The sequence below is a fragment of the Leopardus geoffroyi genome, chromosome C3, assembly GCF_018350155.1.
Source record: "Leopardus geoffroyi isolate Oge1 chromosome C3, O.geoffroyi_Oge1_pat1.0, whole genome shotgun sequence".
NCBI lineage: Eukaryota > Metazoa > Chordata > Mammalia > Carnivora > Felidae > Leopardus > Leopardus geoffroyi.
The window spans coordinates 141,603,719-141,626,236 of NC_059338.1; the positions used below are offsets into that span (position 1 = coordinate 141,603,719).

Consider the following 22,518-nt stretch of genomic DNA (forward strand, 5'->3'; position numbering starts at 1 on the left):
TTCTGAGTAATAGAGGCTGGTCTCAAGCCTGGGGCTGAGGAGGCTGTGGGAGCAGAACCAGAGTCTGTGAGGTTATTTCTTCCACGAAAAGAAAAAAAACCCACAGCAGCTATGTGAGTAATCTAAGTCCAAAGCCTCTCCCAGGGAAGGCAGCAGAGCTTTGCAGGAAAGGGCGTAAGAATTCGGTAGCAGGACTAGTTACATAATTTCTTCCCTTCCCTAACTGGATCTGGGGCCATAGACAAGTTAGTTTTCCTTCCTGAATCTGTTTCCTCGTCTATAAACTTCAGTTAGATTCTTGAGAGAAGCAAGTTAGTTGAATTACATCAAAAGTCCATGGCAGAGTGGGGGCGGGGAGTGGCGGGGGGACCTGGGTGGCTCAGTCTGTTGAGCATCTGACTATGGCTCAGGTTCAGGTTGTGATCTCAGGGTTCGTGAGTTCGAGCCCTGCATCGGGCTCTCAACTCTCAGGGAAGAGCCTGCTTCGGATCCTCTGTCTCCTTCTCTCTCTGTCCCCTCCCCTGTTCGCTCACTCACGCGCGCTCTCTCTCTCTCTCTCAAAAATAAACATTAAAAAAAAAATGTTTTTGAAGGAGTCCCTTAAAAATTCAAATAAATGGTAATTGTCCAATGTCACTGAACCCAGGGAGACTCACAATGAACATGGGGCAGCAGGCACCTAGACGTGGAGACCTTGTTCTCATTTGGCAGGCAGAGGGGCCAAAGTCTCATTTTAACGTGATTTTTTTGCAGAATATCAGCAGAAAAACACCAAGTTGAAGCCAAATTTCTGCGTTTCTGTAGATTCTTCTAAGCTCAGCAAAATTCTGACCCTAAACTGCGGAAAAGCCAACTCTACAATTTCAGACTGGGTAGGCATGAACCTAAAAGATTTTCATCGGGCCGTCTGTTTCTCAAGAGCAAGATTTGAATCTCATTCCTCTTTTTAGGCAAGATGCATCACATGGTGCCTTAGTTACTGCTCAAGGAATTTTTATTCTCTTGTCTAGAAAAATGAATTCATCCTCCGGACAGCCAAACTGAACTGCTGTTGGAATGTGCTCGAAGTAGGAAGGAAGGGAGAAGGTGTACCTTTCTTGGGATATTAGTTAGGGTAAGGTTAAGCTGCTAAGGGGTAACGAAGAAACCCCCAAATTCAATGACTTAAACGTAGAGAGAAGTTTCTTTCTCTACCATGCAACGCTTCAAAGGGGAGTGAGCCTGCTGCACAGGTCTTTCTGAAATCCCCAGGGCACGGTCCTCACCAGCATGATCAAAGCTGGATCAGTGGATTGAGTACATAAAAGACAGCCTGGAGAAGCACACGTAGAAGTAGCACGCTTCACTTCTACTCATGTTCCATGGGCAAGAACTCAAGTCACATGGCCGTATCCAGCAAGAAGAGAGGCTATAGAATGATCGCACATTCATTGTTAAGAGGATTAAAGACGAGTCAATGGTATTTTCAAAGAATATATCAGATAAAGGTCTTGCATAAGAATAAGTAAAGAACTCTCAGGGGCGCCTGGGTGGCTCAGTCCCTTGAGCGTCCCACTTGGGCTCAGGTCACAGTCTCACAGTTCCCGAGTTTGAGCCCCGCATCGGGCTCCGTGCTGACAGCTCAGAGTCTGGAGCCTGTTTCAGATTCTGCGTCTCCCTCTCTCTCTGCCCCTTCCCTGCTCATGCTCTGTCTCTTTCTCTCTCAAAAAGAAATAAACATTTAAAAAAATAATAAAAAATAAACTCTCAACACTCAATAATTAGAAAACTCACAGCTCAAAAACAATGAATGCAAGACTTAAACAGCCACTAAATAATATAAACAGATGGCAAACGAGCACACAAAAACACGTTGAACATCAAGAGTCATTAGAAACATACAGGATACAGCACATCTGTTAGATGGGCTGAAGTCACAAAGATAGACTTTATGAATTGTTGGTGAAGACACAGAGAAACTAGAACCCTCATACATTGCTAGCATAGGAATCCAAAATGGTACAGTTTGTGAGGTTCTTCCAACATTAAATGTATACCTACCTAGGGACCCAGTCTTTCTGTCCCGAGGTATTTACCTAATAATAATAACAACAAACAACAACAAAAGCATATGTCTCTACTCAGACTTACACACAAATGTTCATTGCAGCTTTATTTGTAATATCCAAAACCTGGGAACCACCAAATGCCCATCAAAAGTTGGACAGATAAATTTTATAACATTCATCTGATGAAATACAATTCAGCAATAAAAAGGAATGGACTCTTGAAAGATACACAAGTGGCATGGATGAGTCTCAAAATAATTATACTGAGTGAAGAAAGGCAAACCAAAAAAAAAAAAAAAAAAAAGCATACGTGCTGCATGATTCCATTTATATATAATTCTAGAAAATGCAAACTAACTTATTGTAATAAAAAGAAGATCAATGGTCATCTGGGGAAGAGAAAGGGGCAGAGATGGGGAAATTAAAACTGGTACAGAGAAACTTTTTGGTGTCTGTATCCTGACTGTGATGATGTTCTCATGGGGGAGAGATATGTCCAAAGTAATAACCTGTACACTTATGCAACTTATTGTATGTGCGATATACACATACATATGCAACTTACTGTATGTCAGTTCTCCCACAATTTAAAAAGTGTATGCCTTTTATTTATTTATTTTTTTAACGTTTATTTATTTTTGAGACAGAGAGAGAGCACGAATGGGGAAGGGGCAGGGAGAGAGGGAGACACAGAATCGGAAACAGGTTCCAGGCTCTGAGCCGTCAGCACAGAGCCCGACGCGGGGCTCGAACTCACAGACCGCGAGATCATGACCTGAGCTGAAGTCGGACACTTAACCGAATGAGCCACCCTGGCGCCCCAATTCTTTTATTTTTAAGGATAGTTATAAAAATGGAATTTGGTGGTCAGTCAGAAGTCTCCTCCACATACAGTTTCTTTGTGTTACTTTGACATTAAGTTCTGGGAGATTTGGATGAGAGGAAGAGAGACTATGAAAGGAAGACTCCTCTTGAGAAGTAAGGCTTAAGAGAACCGTCTGCAGCTGTGGCCCCGGTTTCTGGCTCACGTGCTTCTCCAGCACCAGCCAAGCTCCCAACTCTGGTCCCAATCCCTTACAGCGAACACACCCCATTCCGAACCGTCCCATTAAAATCCCCACCCACTACCAATCCACAGCACCAACCGCCGGGAACTTTGGCCTCCAGCCTCAGCCCTGCCTGCCAGACCACACCTTGCACGTAAGCCCTCCTGGCACCTCAGTTCACATCCACCGGCCAAGTTTTTAGCTAGGTCGATGCTGACCTGGCCCGCTGGGTCATTTCACTTACCCCGACCTTTCCAACAGAAGGAGAAAAGCTATCGTATCTGCATCACACTGAAAACTGGCTGAAGACGTTTCCCCCGAACTTCAGGTAGCATCAGTGGGACTTTCTCTCCCAAACCCCTTCAGAAGGCGTTTTCAAGTCTAATCCCTTTTGCAGCGGCGTGCTCCTTGCCGACAGCACTGCGCATTCATTGGGGCGATACTCTGGAATCTTCCTATGTGAAAGACCGAAATAGATAAACGCATCATAAAGGAATTCTAGAGGGCTTGGGCAGGATGATTCTAAGAATTTTATCCGTCCACTTCAAGAAATTTCTTCTGTTGAGCTTTAGGATTACTACGGAAACAACCAAGGCTTTTGCCGATTTATCCCAGAATATCATCCTTGTTGGGGCACAGTTGTGCAGTGATATTGCCACTGCAAAGGGGTTTTTGTTTGTTTGCTTGTTTGTTTCGTTTTTTGCTCTGAATGGCTCAAAGTGGGATACCGGAACTAAGTTAGAAATAAGCCTGTGTAAGAATGAGCAGATTTAAGGATTATCATTGGTTCTCATAAGCTCAATTCAGGAGACCTGGGGGAAGTGATCTTCATCTTCCAACATGTACTAAGGCACAGCCTGAGAGAGAGAGAGAGAGAGAGAGAGAGGGTTAGTTGAGTTGATCAGTGGAAACAGGGCCAACTAGAGTAGATACTGATGAATCAAGGAAATGTGTGAGAGAAAAGACAAAGCATAGAAAACGCCAGAGGTTAGCTAAATTGAATTTGGGGACAATGAGATCAGGGCTCTCCTGTTGACCGAAAGCCTTACCTCTTGGGTTCATTGGAGCAGGATTTGCAAAAACAAACTGCAGAAAAGCCTTTTCTTTGGCCAGAATTCTTAGTAGGCAGTCATGTGGGGGTAATGGCTCCCTTGTCTGCTCCCACTCCCTCCTCGCGTTCAGCCCCTCTGACTTCTGCCTGAACGGAGAGCTCGGTGAAGTCGGTGGGGTCGGGGAGAGGGAGCCTCACTCGTAGTGGCACCTCTGTTCCGACAAAGGCCCTGGTGTCTTACCTTTCCCTGCATGGAAGGAGGCAGGAAGGGAGCTGGGAGTGATTGATGCCAGGCACTCTGCTAGGTGATTTCTCCTTCAACAGCTAACTTAACTCTTAAAATGCCCCCATGAGATGGGAATTATCAACCCCACTTTCACAGAATAAGGAGCCGAGGAGAATAACCTACACGATATTAAGCCTCAGGAAGGTTGAGGACGTTGCAGTAACTTCATAGCTACTGTGTGGTGCACTGGAGATTTGTTTCCACATCGGCCCCACTGTGGGAGCTGACTCCTCAGTGGTTTTGAACCCTATTGTACAAGGTCCAATGTCCCGAATTATGACAGTCAGGTACTCGGTGATAAACGACATCCAGGTCTCACAGGACGAAGGAGAGGGAAGGAGAGACCTTGATTCTGTCTGCCTCAGCTCACTAGCACATGCTGGTGTGGAGCCTTCCATTTTCAGGTGATTCACAAGAAAACAAGGTCAAGTCTACTTCTTTTGCTAGAGACTCTTTTCTTCTTGTAGTTTTTTGACACGTTCTCGTAGACCGAGAGTTTAACATGTTGAATTCCAGCCTAGAAGCCAATGAAATAAAAATAGCAAAGCAAAGCTGACTGGCAAATAAAGGAAATTAATTTAATAACAGATTTTGTTCAGTCTCTTGGGGCCTGCCCCGACGAGTATTCCCAAATACTTTTGGAGTGAGAGCATGGCCACTGCCAGAGTAAAAAGCCTCTCGATAACGGCTGCAGCAGGCAGAAACTATTGTATGTATACGCAACACTGGCACACAGCTAAACTACACTTCCCAGCCTCCCTTGCAAGGAGGTCCAGCATCAGTCCTGCTCTGGTCAGTGGAAAATGAGCAGAATTGACATGCACCAACCCCACGTCATAAAACCATGTGCAATTTTCCATGTGCTTTTTCTCTTCCCAGCTGGCTGGCATGTGTCGACTCTGGGGACCCACCTTGGGAGCCCCAGGATGGAAGGAGCCCAGGCACTTGAATCACACCGAGGAGGAGAGCTGTCCAGCCAGAAGTATCCGCCTTGGACCGTTACAGATCAAGACAGAACCTTTGAGTATGTAAAGCTGCTACGATGTGGGGATCTTCCCGTGAGAGCAGCCAGCACCCTCTTAGCCAATTTTCCAGAGCCTTGGTTCTGCTCGCCTTCCCAGAGAGCGTGATGTGAACCCCAAAGCACCAGACCCAGGAGAATGAAAAGGAGGCTTCCAGAGAGGCAGGCCTACCTACTTCTGAGCCTTCAGGACTTTTCTTCCCTGCAATTTGTGTTCCACCTCCAGGAAGTGTGGAGGGACCTTGGAAACCATTTTCTTTATATGACTTAGAGAGCAGAATTCAGTTCCGGCACCAAGAACACACCTCACCGAAGGGTAAACTCATAAAGTGAAACATTTGTTTTCAGACTGATTGTGGGAAGAGACCAAAGTAATTAGCCAAAAAGAGTGAACGATAGGATTTTTATGTAGTTTTGTTGCTGCAAATAAGTAGGCAAAACAAGCATTGCCTGCCAGAAATCCTCAAAAGCTTGATTTTGTGACTACAGAAGAGGTATGTGTGCCCGGAATCAATTGTTTGGGTGCAATATGACTTTTTTTTGAGGTGGGAGGGGGGGAAGGCGAGCAGAGAGGGAGAGAGAGAATCTCAAGCAGGCCCCATGCTCAGGTTGGAGCCCAGCACAGGGCCAATCCCACACCACGACCCTGGGATCATGACCTGAGCCCAAGTCAAGACTCAGATGCTCCACGACTGAGCCATCCAGGCGCCCCAACAATGTGACGGTTTAAAGTGCTTGACAGTGTTCAAAACACTTTTTCCTTTAAACACATTTAAATTCACCCTTCCCTCAAATGGGTTTAGTCCGGTAAACACTACCTGTAATTATCTGAGCAACAAGCCGGTTTCATTTTGGCTTCTGTCAAATACTACACATTTCCAACGTGTGGCATTACACTTAGGAGGTTTATGAATTGGTATCCTTCGTAATCCGTGACGGGGGTGAGGTATGTGATTGGAAGGAGGTCTCAACCATAGTTAGGTGATGAAAGGGTTGGTGTGAAAGGTATGTCTTCTCCAAGAACGGGGGAAATCCCTGAAAGAGAAGCAAGCGATGAGGTGCCAACTCAGGACGAACGGATTTATACCCTTTGGTGCAGAGCCACTGCAGGGCTCTCAACGCTTGACCGGTTTGCATCGCGTAGGCAACCGGGGATTGTCACTGAAGCATAATTGCTCTTTGTCGGGATGCAGAAAGTGAAGATCAGGGCTCTCCCCAGGTAGACTCACGCACCTGCCGAAGGACAGGAAAGCAATGAGACGATCTGAGTACCCTGCCTGCACACAGACCCAGAAGACGTGTGAAAACAAATAGCTTCCCTCTCGGTAAGCTGGGAAGACACCCGAAGGTGGCACACTGGACCTTCAGAGCCAAAAGCCAGCATAAGAGGACCTGTGCTCTGCTCTAGGTGTCTTTAAGACGCTGCCATTTGTGTGCAGCTGGCCCTTTAAAAAGAGCTCGAGGCCAGAGAAACCTCATCCAGCAGAATTATTCAGTTTGTTTTAGCAACTGCTTCCCGAGCCCCGTCTCCCATTACTTCATCTGCATTCCCCAGATGCTGACCCTGTCCCCTCTAAGCCCACAGCATTCCCCCCACCCCCGCCCCGCGGAGGCTTTCATAATCTCCTAGGGGACACTCCCAGTACTGAGCCCTGGCAGCCCCACAGGATGCCACCTCTCAGGTCACGGGTGGAACCTGACGCCCTTCCCCAGCTTCTCTCCCTGCAATCCTACCTGCCCCAGATTTCAGGCCTGCGTCAGAGGCTGCTACCGGAGGAGGTAGGGAGGTGACCCTGTTTGGTCCTGCCCAGGCTGAACTCCTCCGGGCAATTTCAGACAGCTGTCCAGGTGTTGCTTAGTAAGGTTGCATTTAGAGGACTGTCCAGCAAGGACTGCCAGGGTCTCCGAGCAGTGGCTCCGAGCCCTGTCTCGTCAGTCTTTGCTGGACTGATGAGTCAGCAACGTGTCCCTCTTCACACTCTCCCCCACCAGTGAGTAGCGCACTTCGGGGACGTCTTCCTGGATTAGTTAGAGCACTTTTGGAGGCAAGAGACAGAGGGCAGATTCAAACCAGCTTAAAATAGTTTATTGGCTAAGAAGTGAAATGGAATCCAAAGGAGTAGCCGGACTTGGGCAGAGCTACGTCCAGAAGTGGTTCAAACGCTACTGTTGGGGACCCCTCTCTCTCTCCACCTTACAAAGAGTGAATCCACCGGGGCGCCTGGGTGGCTCAGTCGGGTAAGTGTCCGACTTCGGCTCAGGTCATGAGCTCCAGGTCTGTGAGTTCGAGCCCTGCATGGGGCTCTGTGCTGATGGCTCAGAGCCTGGAGCCTGCTTCCGCTTCTGTGTCTCCCTCTCTCTCTGCCCCTCCCCCCCCCTCAAAATAATAAGTAAACATTAAAAAATAATTTTTTAAATAAAAAATAAAAACAAAGAGTGAATCCACTCCACAAGCAGGATATCTGTGAGGGGTTGACACTTGGCAACACAGGGGAGGGAGCCAACGTATCCTGACAGCTCGGGGAGAAAATGTCTGCAAAGAAGCCCCACTGGCCCCCTCCAGGTCACGTGCTCATCTCTGAACCAATCACTGTGATTAGCCAGGCCAGGCCCACAAGCCCACCCCCCCACCGCGGCTAAGGTAGGGGCCAGGAGCTGCCATCAAAGCACATTGAAGGGTTTTCTCTGCAGAAAACGGGGCTCAACACTCGCCTCCACTTTGCCATGACTCGTCATTTTCACACCTTGCCTTGGTTGCCATGGATAACCGCTCCTTCCCCCTTGACACGCTGTGTCTGATGTCCAGCACACCCCATGCTCCTCGTTTTCCTTTTCACTGGGCCTTTTCTCGCAGCCTTTTCCTGGCTTTCCTCATCTCCCTGGTCTCCTCGTGCTGCAGCCCTGAAACTCAGGACTGACCTCTTTGTCTCTGCTGCCTTCCGTGTGCACTCCAGTGGTAACCTCATTCAAGCCTGCGGCCTTCTATGGCATCCATTCACTGTGGGCACCAGATTTGTATCCGACTGCTGTCCTCTCCCGAGCCCCAGACTCCATTTGGAGTCCTCCCCCACGAGGGCGACCAACAGGCATCTCCAAGAAACACTTCCAGCACTGAGCTCTTGGTCGGCACCCCCAAACTGCTCTGTGACCCCTTCTCCTTGCCCTTAACGATGAATCGCTCCATTCGTACATGATGACAGTTGCCCCCAGATGGGTGCCTGTCCTTGCCTCGTGGCTCCTGCAGTGTTCACGCAGCGCAGCGGTCAGAGTGAGCCTGTGAACGTAACCAATGACTTCCTCCAGGTAAGACCCTGAAGTGACTCTCAGCTCACCCAAAGTAAAACTCTTAAGAGTAGCCTGCAAAGCCCTACCTCCCCACGCACCCCTCCCCGTTGCCTTCCTGACAGTTGACGGCCTTCCCCCCACTCCATCGGTTCCAGCCTCATCAACTTCCTTGCCATTCTTCTCTTTCACCAAACACAATTACACCTCAGGGCCTTTGCACTTATCGTTCCCTCTGTCTGGAGTCCTCTTTCCCCAGATACCTACACGGCTCCCTTCTTCATGTCCATCAGATTTTTAATTAAATATCTCTTCTCCGTGAACCCTTCACTGACCACCCCGATCTAGAACCGCAAACCCCTTCCTGACTGGCACTTCTTGTCTCTCCTCACTGCCTTGTTTTGTCTCCGTTGTAGGGATTATATTCTAACACACTTATTTTTTTTTTTAATATATTTTAACTTATTTAGTTGGTTCCATTTTTTCGCTTATTTATTTGAGTCCTTGTCTGTCTCCCCAGCACTAGACTCTGCCGGGAGAGGTGATTTTGTCTGTGTGCCCGGGGCCATGTCCCCACCACCTAGTGCTGGTATGATAGGCCGTCAACAATTTGATGAGTGAGTGAAACAGAGTGACTTTCTCAGTCCTTCAGTCTGGCCCCCACCGGGGCCATCCTCTGGTCTCACCCTCTGGGTCTCCTTTGCCAACAGTCTGTACGTGGAGCCCAGGAGGCAGCACAGACTCACTGCCCGGGTGGAGGCAAGATGGCAGCATGTGGCCAAGAAGGGTGAGGCCAGAGCCCAGGGGGCAGGTGGGAGGGTTGGAGAGCAGGGAAGATGTGGGTGGGCTGTGACATTCCACTCGTGGGACGGGGCCCAGGGATGGCTAGACAGGGCCGGGCGGTGGAGGCTGCGGTAGCCGGTGGGAAGCCGCGAGGCCTCAGTCCTTTGTTTGGCCGGTACACGGAGGATGCCAGGTCCGGGCAGGGCAGACGAGGGGGGAGAAACCCTGAGACACACTGAGGTCAAAGTGGATAAGAGCCAGAACACAATGTCCAGCAAAGCCGGCCATGGAGGCAGGCGATCTGTCATCCTTTCCAGTCAGGGCTGATGGGAGCTCTTGGAAGATGCCAGGCTCTCCCTGCAGGGCCGCGCCTTCTCTCACCTTAAAGGCTCAGCTCCTCATTTCTTTCCTGTGACAGGCTGCACCTCTTCAGGCAGAAGCCCTGGTCTGGAGACCCCATAAGGGTCGCCTCCACTGGCCTGGCCCACACCGGCGACAATGCCCCACGCTGCCTCCCCCAGCTACAGGCAGGCCACCAGCTTCCAGGCTCCCCAGCACCCAAAGCAATTTTTTTTAGCATGATAGAATTTAAAGGCACCTTAGAGACCTTCCAAGTCCAGTATCCTCATTTTATCAGTGGGGAAACCTGAGGCCCAGGAGGCCCAGGGGATCGAGTCAGCTGGCAAGGGCAGCGCCCAGGGAGGATGGCCGGCCGAGGGCTCCCTTGCCAGCAGTCTCCACCCCCGAGGATGGGCTGAGCCCAGGCCAGGCCTGGTTGCTTTACCTGGGAACTAGAAGCTCGCTAATGCTCCAGGAATTTGCCGCGTGGTGAGTGCAGGAGTGCGGCTGACCGCAGAGGAGGGTGTTTATACCACCCTCGTGCTCTTCCCTCCATTCCCCATTTCGTGATGGGATCGGGTGAGGTCACTCCTCTGCCTGATGAAAATCTCGGCCCTCGCCAAGCTGCTGTGCTCTCTAAGCTCATTATCTGACTGGCTCATACTTTCCCAGGGGTTGCAAGGAGGAGGAAAGGTAATTAAGTGTTTTGCTTAAATGGCCTTTTCAGTTGACAGAAATAGCTGCCCAGGGATGCGGCGGACGCTCCTTCCCGATTCTCTCCCTGCAACTGGCGGGCGGCAGGCCGAGCACAGGCACCCAGGGCCGGGGAGGGAACCAAGGACAGTGCAAAGGCCAGACAGCCCAAGGCCGCTGCTTCCCCCACGTAATCACTAAAGTGGATCGTCTGCAGGCAGATAATGGAGAAGACTAAAATAAGCCCAGGTCGGCCTTCTCCCCTCGTGCAGGGAAAGCCTCCGATTCCTGTGCACGTGTGACCTGGGGTGCCATGTGCGATCAGGCCAACAAGAAGCAGGGTTCTCTCTGGCCTCCCATGGCCCTCTGTTGGACCAGCATACTGTGTCCAAGTCTATTCGGTGACGTTTAATGTCCCTTTACAGCACGGAGCAGTCACTACTGCTGAGAGAATGTGTTCTTTGGGGAGAAATGATCCTGCCATATGGAGCTCTTGTAGGTGGGGGACGCAGGCAAAGTTCAAGGGTGCATCTCCCCGAGACTCCTTGAATAAAGACGTCAGTTAGCTGTGTCCTCAGACAAATGGGCAAAATCACGTTTCCACATAAAGAAGAATTTGGATGCAAAGAGGGTCGTTATGAAAACACACAAGGAAAGAAAGAAAGGGCAGGTGGAAGCAGAAAAAAATAAAATACAAACAAGAATGTGACTTTCTGATGTGGGAAACCACTGATAGGGCTGCAAGGAGCTACTTCACTCAGACTACAAGGAGTTAAGTCTTAGCAAGCAGCACCTACTGAGAAGTCCAGGGCACATTCAGCATTATTGTGTCAAAGAGAATAGCAGTCTTATTACAACAGAGAGTTCCATATACATTAGTGCCCACACAGTGTCACCTGGCTGTGAATTCAGCAGGATTTTGTTCACAGAATAATACAGTTTTACCATTGTTCCAGCTTAGAAATACACATTCATTAATAGACACAGTATCTCTGGCAAGTCTATGCAACGCGAAGTCCCAAAAAAGGCTCATTATGGAATATGGCCCCACAGCCAGTAATGGCAGTCATTATGACAATGTGCATTAATATCAAAGGATCTGTGATTCTTTTTACATTTTTTCCCCCTGGTATCATCAGTGGTTCTCTAAATTGTGCATCTCTCTTGGCGTGATCAGGTGTCCTCGTAGCCTCTATCCGTATGCAAAATTTCACTGCAAGTTGTTAAAAATTGCAGAAGACATGCCTAATTGAATGTTGGTTAGCTACCATTTTGTTTCAAATTGACCCTCAAATTGAGTCAAGGTGACTCTACTATCATTTAGTGGTATTTAGCCCAAATCAAATCAATCAGGTGCTTCAGAATTTATACGGAAGACAAAATCTTTCCTTTCTGTATATTGGGCTGACATGCTTTGGGGTGGCCACCAAAACTGGGGAAAGGAGAGAAATTGACACATACAAGAAAGCTCAGTGGGAGAAAAAAAAAAATGACTGCCAGATTTGTGTTTATTACCATAGAAATTCCTAATCTTACCCACATCCAGTTTTCCCTTCCTCTTGTAGGTGGGCGATGTGATAAGCCCTAGCACGTGAAACAACAATAGAAATTGATGGTTGTTTCCGGGCCCGGGTTATAGGAGAGTATATGACACCCATACCCTTTCTCTTCCTCTTCTGCAATATTCTTGTAAAAATTCAGCGAGCCATATATTTCAGAGTGCTTTTCCGTGCATGCATTGCGCATTGATTAAAAAAACCATAAAAATGAGAGGTGATCCTGAGTAAATTTTGCCCTCCATGGTACCCTTCACTTCTAAAAATTCTGCTTTCTGGTGGCTCCATTCACCAACATTCTTATTTTTGTTGATGGGATAATGAGCAGAATGTCTTCTCCCCAGGCCCAAGGGCCAATGGAGGGAGAAGATCAGAGCCTCATCAGAGTTTCAGGTGTTTGGGATTTATTGAGGAAGTGCCTTACAGAAAAAACTGGTGAGTCGGGGGCGCCTGGGTGGCGCAGTCGGTTAAGCGTCCGACTTCAGCCAGGTCACGATCTCGCGGTCCGTGAGTTTGAGCCCCGCGTCGGGCTCTGGGCTGATGGCTCAGAGCCTGGAGCCTGTTTCGGATTCTGTGTCTCCCTCTCTCTCTGCCCCTCCCCCGTTCATGCTCTGTCTCTCTCTGTCCCAAAATTAAATAAACGTTGAAAAAAAAAAATTTTTTTTTAAAAAACTGGTGAGGGAGGGGGTGAAGGATGGCTGGGGTTGGGGTAGAGTTGAGCAAGGCTGTTATCTCAGGACAGTCTGTCCTTGACCTAATCTATGGTAGGGGGTGAAGGGAGCTCCAGAGCATAAACAGAACTGCAGAATTATCGCTTCCCACATGATGCAAAAGATCTTGCCTTTCATACCCCCTTTTTCAGTTAACCATTGCCCGTGGTCTCCCCCATCCTGGGAGTCAGTGAAAATTTTCTTGGCAAGGCAGTCCCCATCAGTGGAGGGAAATGTTTTAGAGAAAGGGACAACTGATACCCATGAGCCACTGACCTACAACAGTGGGGCATTCGGCCCAGGACAGTGGATCTGAGCACGGCAGCACAGAACCTACTACAGTCCACCCCTTTCAGTATTCACTTCCACTTGCTTCTCACAGCAGTGCACTCCATCCAGGCATGGATTTTTCAGGATTTGGGTCACAATTCCTAAGGAAACGTACAAGAGGATTGTTACTGGAATGAGTTATAGCCCCCACGGCTGCAGCTGGTCCCAGGGCCATACTTAATCACCACGGTTGCCCTTCTCTAGCACCCATTGTAGATTTCCCTCACATTTGGGTAACATTTCTGTGGTTCTAGCTGATTTTCATGCAGGATCTAAGTTCTTCTGAACATGCCTTAATCAGGCCATGTTTCCTCTACTTGCCCAATTGCGATTTAAACTGAGTCTGAAAGCACCAAGAGTCACCACAAGGGGATCATCAAAATGCCAAACACGTGGTGCCCACTTCTCTGCATGTACCAGCAGTCCCTCGTGACGGTCAGAATCAGTTGTTGTTCCTCATGCGGTGCGTTTTTCCTTGCCCAGTTGTCTATTGTCATAAGGAGACCATGAGACCAGAGAGGCAGCTATAGCTTTACCAGGACCCTTACTGTGTTTCTTGGTGTTAGCAGCCACCTCTAAAAAGTCAGGGTATCTAAAATTGTGTAGATAGGATTCTAGTTCAGATTTCTCAAGTCAGTGATGATGATGGAAATGATGATGAACAAAGCCTGTCTATTTTCTGGTGCCATGCTTTTACCTCTTATGGATATAGCATGTAAAATAGCATTAGTCTAAAAAGTCTCCTGGACCTTGAAATAGTGCCTTAACTCACACAGGGTGTCACCTCCAAGCTGGTGACTCAGCAGCTTTATTGAAAGCCTCTCCCACTGTTCTATCAGGTTGGCGATTTCTGAATGGTGTGGTATGGGGTAGAATCAGTGATCCCATGGTCATGTGCCCTTGCCTCACCTCCTTTGCCATAAAGTGAGTCTTTGATCTAAAGAGATGCTGTGGGCAATCCCATGTCAGTGAATCAGACTCTGCTTGAGCCCTTGCAGAGTGTATTGGCCAAGATCTTGTGGGCAGAAAAGACAAATACATATCCAGAGTATGTGTCAGTCTTAGTGAGCATGAATCTCTGCTTTATCTAGGATGAGAGGGGACTTATATAATAGCCTTACCACAATGCCTTTCTGGTCTGCTGAAGGAACTCAGATCTGACTTTCAATAGCAACAGTAGCTAGATCTGCGTCGGTGAGAGCAAATCCATGCTGTTGGGCTCATGTATAGTCTCCATCTCTGCCTTCAGAATTGTTCCATTCATGAACCCATTGCGAGGGCAGAGGCTGACATCAACTTCCAACTCATCCTATTTGTTTGTTTGTGTAGCACTTCTGCTACAGTAGGTCTTGGTGTGTGGTCATGTACAATACATGGAGATCTGGGCCACCAACTTATTTGTGTCCTATGACCTGCTCAAGCCGAGCCCAGGATGTACCACTTCCATTCTATAATGGTTTGCTGCTGGGCCTGTTTGACCTTATATCTTGGTTGGGTTGATAGAACCCAGGTCATGTTAGGTAGTTTGGCATGTGCCTAATTGATATCTACTCCATATTGAGATGTTCTTTCTCTACAGTACCCAATAACAAATCAAGAGATATTTTTCAAATGATGTATGCTACTCTGCTACAGGCAGTAGGCCTTGCTCCAGAACCCTAGAAGTCTGTGCTGGAATTTTCCTTTGGGGGCTTGGAAAAGCCTCCAATCAGCAGCCCCTTCTAACCAGATACCTGTATGACCATGAAGTCTGCTGGATCATATACTCCAAACAGCGGGACTGCTTTTACTATAAGGACTTTTCTTGTTCTGGGTCCAATGCAAAACTAGCAACCTTCCATGTCACTTAATTAGTTAGAGAAATATTCTCAAGTATATAATATACTGCTCTCAAAACCCAAATGGTCGGGGTGCCTGGGTGGCTCAGTAGGTTGAGTGTCTGACTCTTGGTTTCAGCTCAGGTCATGATCTCACAGTTCATGGGATCAAGCCCTGCATCGGGCTCTGTGCTGACAGTGCAAAGCCTGCTTGGGATTCTCTCTCTCTCTCTCCCTCTCCCTCTGCTCCACTTCCACTCTCTCTCTCCCTCTCTCAAAATAAATAAGTAAATAAATAAGCTTTAAAAAAATTAAAAAAAAAAACAAAAAAACAAAAGGTTTAACAATGGTCTTGCTTCTTTCTTAGTAGCAGTGGGTTCAAGGCACCCACTTTTCCCTTACTTTGTCCTTATTAAGAACAAGTTACCTGTTTCTTACTTTGGAGAGCCTATCTTGGCACACCCCAACCCACTGGACACCTATCATCTTCAATAGATGGGTGCGATGGGTCCCTGAATCTCTGTAGGGTTTAACTCTTACCCTCTGGAGAATTTATCTTTCGAAGGTATTCAAAGCACTTGTCATAGTGGATCAACATTCTTCAGAATGTCCAGCCGATCCGGATCTTTCAGACTATATTATGACAGAGTGCAAGAGAATCAATATATCCTTCAGACTAGATCATGATTGTATACTGTTGTCCCTCCTATTTGAAGGCTAACTGCTACCCTTCCTCTTTCCTTATAGAAAAGAATGCACCACGAGATGGACCAGAGCTATCAGTCCCATAAAGGCAGGAATCAACACTAACTCAGACCTGTAACCAACAGCCTGTGATCAAGCTGGGTATAACCTATTCCTGACAGTAAATTGCTTTGGGTTCCTTTAAGGAAGTACTGAGAAATCACTACTTTATATATTTGCCTCTGTGTTGCAGAATCCATTCTTAAGAGACTTGATCTCCAATCACTGGGCGTCTCAGAACTGGCTCCAGTTTGGAACTTGGGCTACTGATCATGAGTTTCAACTGGGACCTCAGGTTTCTATTCTCTTCTTCGTCCTCATTCTCTTATGATGTCATTATTTATCAACTACTGGATAACTTATGATGGGTGCTAGATGTTGGAGATGTAGGGGTGAAAAAGATACAGCCCACAGCCTTCTGGAACTTTTCCCTTCCAACTTCTTTTGATTACTTTCTCTTAACCACATAGGCTAAAAGAACCAAATATGTAGATAGAGAATGTTGTGGATTCTTAACAGCTAAAATATTTGAAAGTCAAAATGACAATAGTTAGAAAGGTTAATATTGAGGAATTACTAAAGTACTTTCCCTATATTATTTGACTTAATCCTCAAAATCTTGTAAGAGAGGTTTCCTTATTTTGTGGGTGGGGAAACTCACACTTACAGAAGTATCCAAGGCTCAACCTGTCTCCCTAAAGCTGTTTATGATCAAATGAACACAAGAGAGATCAAAGCAAAACAAGATATTCCAACTAGTTGTAATTTGGATCAGAGGAAGGCAAATTCCCCAAAACTCTTAATTCACCCATCCAAACAAGTTTTTTTCCTCTTATGATTCAAGCCAACCTGGGAATGGCAAGAGGTTCAAAATTCAAGAGAGTGTCACCTAATTCAAACATTTTTCCCGGGGAAAACACGTACCACGTACTAAGCCCTGAAGAAAAAGAAAAAATAAAAACCCCACCATACTGTACTGAGGGAGCTCAAAGCCTGTTGAGATAAACTTGTACATACTGAACAAGTAATGAACCACAGAAGGCTCAAAGATCCTGTTGCACACTGTCTTAACCCCGTTGGGAATCATGACAACACTTCAGTAAGTTTTGACTGGCATTTTAAAAATTAAATAGAACATAATTAAAGAGAATAGTATTAAGGAGAAAATACTAGGTTGCATCTCTTAAAGGAAGAATACATATTGGTTTTGTGGAGTTTTGTTACTTTGTAATATTTTTTAACGTTTATTTATTATTGAGAGACAGAAAGAGTCAGAGCATGAACAGGGGAGGGACAGAGGGAGAGAATCCCAAGCAGGCTCCACACTGTCAGCGCAGAGCCTGATACGGGGCTCGAACCCACCAACTGTGAGGTCATGACCTGAGCTGAAATCAAAAGTCAGTGGCTTAATCGACCGAGCCACCCAAGCGCCCCTACAACTGCCATTTTTTTATTCCCACTGGCCACCATTCTGATTGACTATACGAAAGTCCGGAACTTCTTCCTTAGCAATCCATTCTGCAGCATAAAGTCTCCTGGCTTGAGAATTATTCCCGTAGGGGTCAAAAAGGTATAAAATGAAAAAGAGGACGCGTCCAGGCTTTCAAAGCATTTTTTATCCAGAAAGTGCTCTATGTGAGTCGTCCTTCATATTGAGACAGCACTCCTCTTCCCAAACAGTTCCGAGACCCTCACCCTACTTACCATCGCCTCCTGTTTGGGAAGCACCAGCAAGGATCCTTGTTATGGATTCCTCAAGGCCCCAAGTCCTGAGATGAGGCTGGGTTAAGTACAGCCTGGAGAAGAAGGATGCTCATGCTTCTCACCACGCCAAGAAGCTGCAATTCCAGTCACAAAGCATGTCCACAGCAGGTGGATTTATGCTCGGCTCATAAACTAAAACGCTGAACTGCTGGAATGTTAGCAACTCAGGTCACACTGAGCAACTAGAAACACGGTCAGAACCGATCTGAAGAAGGGGCGTTGGAAAAACAGTTCCGGAGTTCGGCCCAGAACTTGTTTGTGCTGTGTCCTCACCCAGAAGTTTCTCTCCCCGCCCCCCATTCCACACCAGCCTGGCCTCTCATTCTCAGGCCTCAGTGAAATGTCACCTTGTCAGAAAGCCCTTCTCTGACCACCCTGCCTGAGTCAGGTCGCTTTCTCAGTGCATCCTCCTCTTCCCCTTCACAGCACTGATCGCAGTGAATAATTATATGCTGATCGGTATGTTCGGTTGTTTAGTATCTCCCTCCCCAGGTGACTGGAAACTCTGACAGCCTGTGGGTTCACCCTGGACACCTGGCACTCAGAAGACAGTGGATGTTTATTGAAGGAGTAAATGAGTTCCGTTTATGAAATTGTAACTTTGTTCCCTGTTACCGGCCATTAAGCAATCGGTTTGCTTTTGAATTTCTATTACCAAAGTATCAAATGTATATCTGCATCTACATCTATATCTATATACTCCTGTTTATAGCAGCATTATTTACAATAGCCAAAAGGTGGAAGTGACCCACCAGTGTCGACCCACCAGTGAACACCACTGACAGATGAATGGATAAAATTACGGTTATACAAACAATGGAGTATCATCAACCTGAAAGGGAAAGACCATGTGACATGTCCTTGGATAACCTTGAGCACATTTGGATGGGCCAAATAGGACAAATATCGTCCTATTCCACTTAATGGGAGGCGCTTATATTCATAGAGACAGCGAGGGGGAGAGAAGAATGGGGATTCGGTGTTTGAGTTTCCGTTTGGGAAGACGAGAAAGTTCTGGAGACGGATGATGGTGATGGTTGCACCGTAACGCGAATGTGTTTAATGCCACTGAACATCACACTTAAAAATGGTTGAGATGGTTAAATTTTGCGTTATGTGTATTTTACCATAGTCTTAAAAACTAAAATTAAAAAATACATCAAAAAGTGTTAAGTGTTTATTACTCGTGGATGCTTTGGGTATTGTGGAAAAACAGAGTGTATTCTATGTAAACGTTAATGTGTAAGTACTGAGAATGTTGGTCACATACTGAATGCAAGTTTTGTATTCTGGCTGATTTGGGTGGAGGTTTCCTCTCTTCCCTTGTCCGATCGGGGAGGCTCTCCGTAGAGCCCCGTGTGTGACGCACTACATACTGACCACAGACCACATACGACACACGGCAGTATTTAGAAATACACGCTGACTGGATGGCTGGCGGAACGGCAAGACGCACGCGGGTACGGACAGGTGGGTAAAGAGAAGGGAGTCCGTGATCAAAGGCATTGTTCGAAAGCGTGCTAAGGTAGCTCACATTCATGTCCTAGATTCCGGTAGGATTATTTCCTGAAACCGCTTCGATCCCGTTTTCTAGTGAAAGGATTTAACGACGACTATTTTCAAATAATCAAGTTTGGGGGAAATCTTAAATAAGAAAGGTCGAGTTGTCTCTTGTATTTATTTCTGAAAGAAGAATCAAGCATGATTATCATTGTCGCATTTGACAGAAAAACTAACTGGGGCAGGGAGAACCCAGTACCCTGCTTAAGAGCGCGTGGCGAGGAAGTAAGGGAGCAAGGGCATAAGCGGGATTCCACGTTGTTAGCCAGTGAGTTCTACAGCTCTCTGGAAGGGAAGGGAAGTACAGGGGAGGGGAGGGGAGGGGAGGGGAGGGGAGGGAAGGGAAGGACTCTCTAATTCATCTTCTTAGAATTGAAAAGCCAAGTCATATTCAACTGTTTGGTCTATTTGAATGCTCATGTTTGAATACAGACAACAACTCCGAGAGAGGCTTCTGCGTCTTCTTCCAGGCCAAGCCCGAGTCTTGCCAAATGAAGTCTCCTCTGGTTTCCCGAGCCGCTGCCCCCCTGCAGCTGAGAGGCCGGCCAGAGGTGCCACGACACACGCTGCCTCACTCACTCTTCCTGTAACAGGGGATCACTTCCCTTAACACTCCACGGTTTCCAGAAGGCTGCATTGTTCCCGAGTCCCATTTTGGAGTTCCAAAAGACCTCATTTCCTCTGGTTGTTCTTTGGCCTTCCCCGGTAGGTGGGAACCAAACTCTTCCGTTCTCCTCTGCTCTGTTCACCATCTCCTAAAGAGCCTTAGAAATGGTACTTAGGGTCCTGAGACACCAATGTCCTCAATACAAGCTGTACCACTAGGGGAACGCCAGCTGCGTGTGGGTGTGTTGTGTGCTGTGCGGGACGGGGCAGGGGTGGAGGTGGCCATGAGGAGGGAAGTCCCGAGAGGGAGGAGCGGTACAAAAAAAAAAAGTCCCTGGTGACTGTGTCTAGACAATGTCACCTTCCCCTTAAAAGAATTCATGGGGGGGCGGGTGCCTGGGTGGCTCAGTCAATCAAGCATCCGACTTCAGTTCAGGCCATGACCTCACGGTTTGTGGCTTTGAGCCCTGCATCAGGTTTTCTGCCGTCAGCACAGAGCCCGCTTGGGATCCTCTGTCTCCCTCTCTCTCTCCGCCCCTCCCCTGCTTGTGCACACGCGTGAGCGTGCTCTCTCTCTCAAACATAAACTTAAAAAAAAAAAAAAAAAGCATTCATCAGGTACACCCGCGAGTGCCATTGAACTGAAATCTGTTCCAAGAAATAAGTTGCCTTATTGGTATCCAGTGAAACCAGTTTATACGTAAGGGTAACATTTAAAAAAAAAAAAAAAAAAAACAGGGCGCCTGGGTGGCTCAGTCGGTTAAGCGTCCGATTTCAGCTCAGGTCACGCTCTCGAGGTCCGTGAGTTCGAGCCCCGCATCGGGCTCTGGGCTGATGGCTCGGAGCCTGGAGCCTGCTTCCGATTCTGTGTCTCCCTCTCTCTCTGCCCCTTCCCTGCTCATGCTCTGTCTCTCTCTGTCTCAAACATAAATAAAAAATAAATAAATAAATAAATAAAAAATAAAAAAAAAAACACACAATAATTTTAAAAGAAGAAAAAGAATCTGAGGGGGGCACTTTACTCTCTTTGAGATGTATTTTATCACCATGGCTGGGGCGTCTGCTTCGTCTTGATGCTTTCACCAAGTCCAAGGAAGGTTTCCCGTGCCTAAGAGAGATGGCACCGTGTCACTCCGGGCACATACCTGTGGCCCTGTGCTCATAGAGTACCCTAACCAGACCTTCCTTTTTCCCTATTCTGAACTCTGGCCGTCCCCTGACAACACGACGGGCTCTTGATGACGGGGAGACAGGTCGGGCATCGGGGGACCTGCCACAAGGAGGCCGGAGCCACTGTACCAATTTGTCTTCAGGATCAGCTTCAAAGCACGGGCAAGCCCTCTGCGAGGCAGAGGTATCTTCGAATTACTCTTACAACTTTCACAAAGAGTAAAACAGAACAACCTAGAACTTCAGACTGGCAACAGCAAACAATAGAAGGAAATGATGAAGACTCTGTGACTTTTGAGCTCTAGGGAACAGGACAGCTTTAGCCACAGAGGAATTTCAGACTCTCCCCCTCCTCCACGCCACAATCTTATCGAGGTCAAGGTAGAAAACCGAAAGCTGCAGTCGTCCCTTCAAAAGAAAACACCGAAGACCAAGAAGTCCAGGGGCTTTATTTTTGCTTGATGCAATTTGCATCTCTACTTTCAACCTTTAAAATAAGCAAACGTCAAGATATTCTTCGCAAAGTCAGACAACGATAAACGAACTTAAGATGCATGTTCAAATGATATGCTCAATGCTTTCCTTCAACTTCTAGGCTCCCTTTCCGATGAAGTATCTCTGAACCTAAAGCACCAGGGTCCAATGATTTGTCTGCAAACGTGGACTATATCTACCGGCCAAAACATCTGGAAGCGCAGGGCAAGTTGTGTATGTATCATATCTTTATCCAATGTGTCTTGAGTTTGGGGACCGCCTGGAGTTTTCTCTCTTTTTCTCAAGTCCTCTGCTTCTTTTATCCAACCACCAGACGGGTTTTCCCTCCGGAACCATGGCCTACAGCACGGAATACAACTGGAACAACTGAAAATAAAGTCGCACTCAAAGTGATACCTGACGCTGGCCGCCGCGTGATGTGCAAGCTCCCTAAACGTCCTAAGAGAGAGCAACTGTTAGACAACTGACAAAACTTCTTAACCAACGATTCTTGGTGTCGCAAATGTTGAAAGGTCATTCCCGGTTTCTCAGGCTCCAAGTAAAGGATTGCTGGTTTTGGAGGCCTGGAGCTGTGGACCGAGGCTCCAAACTCTCCCCCTTGAACTTGGGAATGATAGAGAAGACCTTGCAGAGCTGACCCAGCCCGAGGAGCAGTGAAGGGACTGCTTCTCCATCTCAGGGACCCCACGTCTCTCAGACAGAGGTTATTTGCAGGGGGGTGTGGTTCACTCCTGAGCTTCAACTCAGGTCATTTGTTCCATGACCTGGTCCATGTGTCAAGGTCGGCCCAGCCCTGATGTATAGCAGAAAATACAGCTCTCTTTCAGCAGCCTGAGGGAGCTCCTCGCTTGAGCATTAAGCAGGGGCACAGAATCCACTGGAGGCAGAAGTGACACCACAGCTGAGTGGTCTCACCTGAGCTGCTCTCTCTCTCTCTCGCTTTTTATCTTCACCCCCACCTGAGGTTTTCAACCAGGAACTCTTAGAATGTTCCAGATGTTGGCTGGACTGAGGACAGCTCCCCCAGGAGTTCCACAAGTGCCTGGAGGCAGGGGGAGTGAGGGAGGATGGACCCACACTCACCCCTCTCGGGTTTCCAGAAGAAATCCCTCTCGGGTTTCCCTCCTCACCCAGTAAAGAGATCTGTAAGACAGGCTCCCCGTTCTGGAAAGCCCTCTCTGCTCTCGGTTCTCTCCCAGGCTCCTCCCTCAGCCATC

General features: G+C 47.5%; 1 long non-coding RNA gene across 1 annotated transcript; it reads left to right on the forward strand.

The window, feature by feature from the left end:
* The first annotated feature begins 5,313 nt into the window (after positions 1-5,313).
* On the forward strand, positions 5,314-18,560 carry LOC123586198. Its single transcript, XR_006706670.1, has 4 exons — positions 5,314-5,946; positions 15,710-15,808; positions 15,900-16,001; positions 17,963-18,560. It is a non-coding gene; the product is annotated as an uncharacterized LOC123586198 (long non-coding RNA).
* The last annotated feature ends 3,958 nt before the right edge of the window (positions 18,561-22,518 follow it).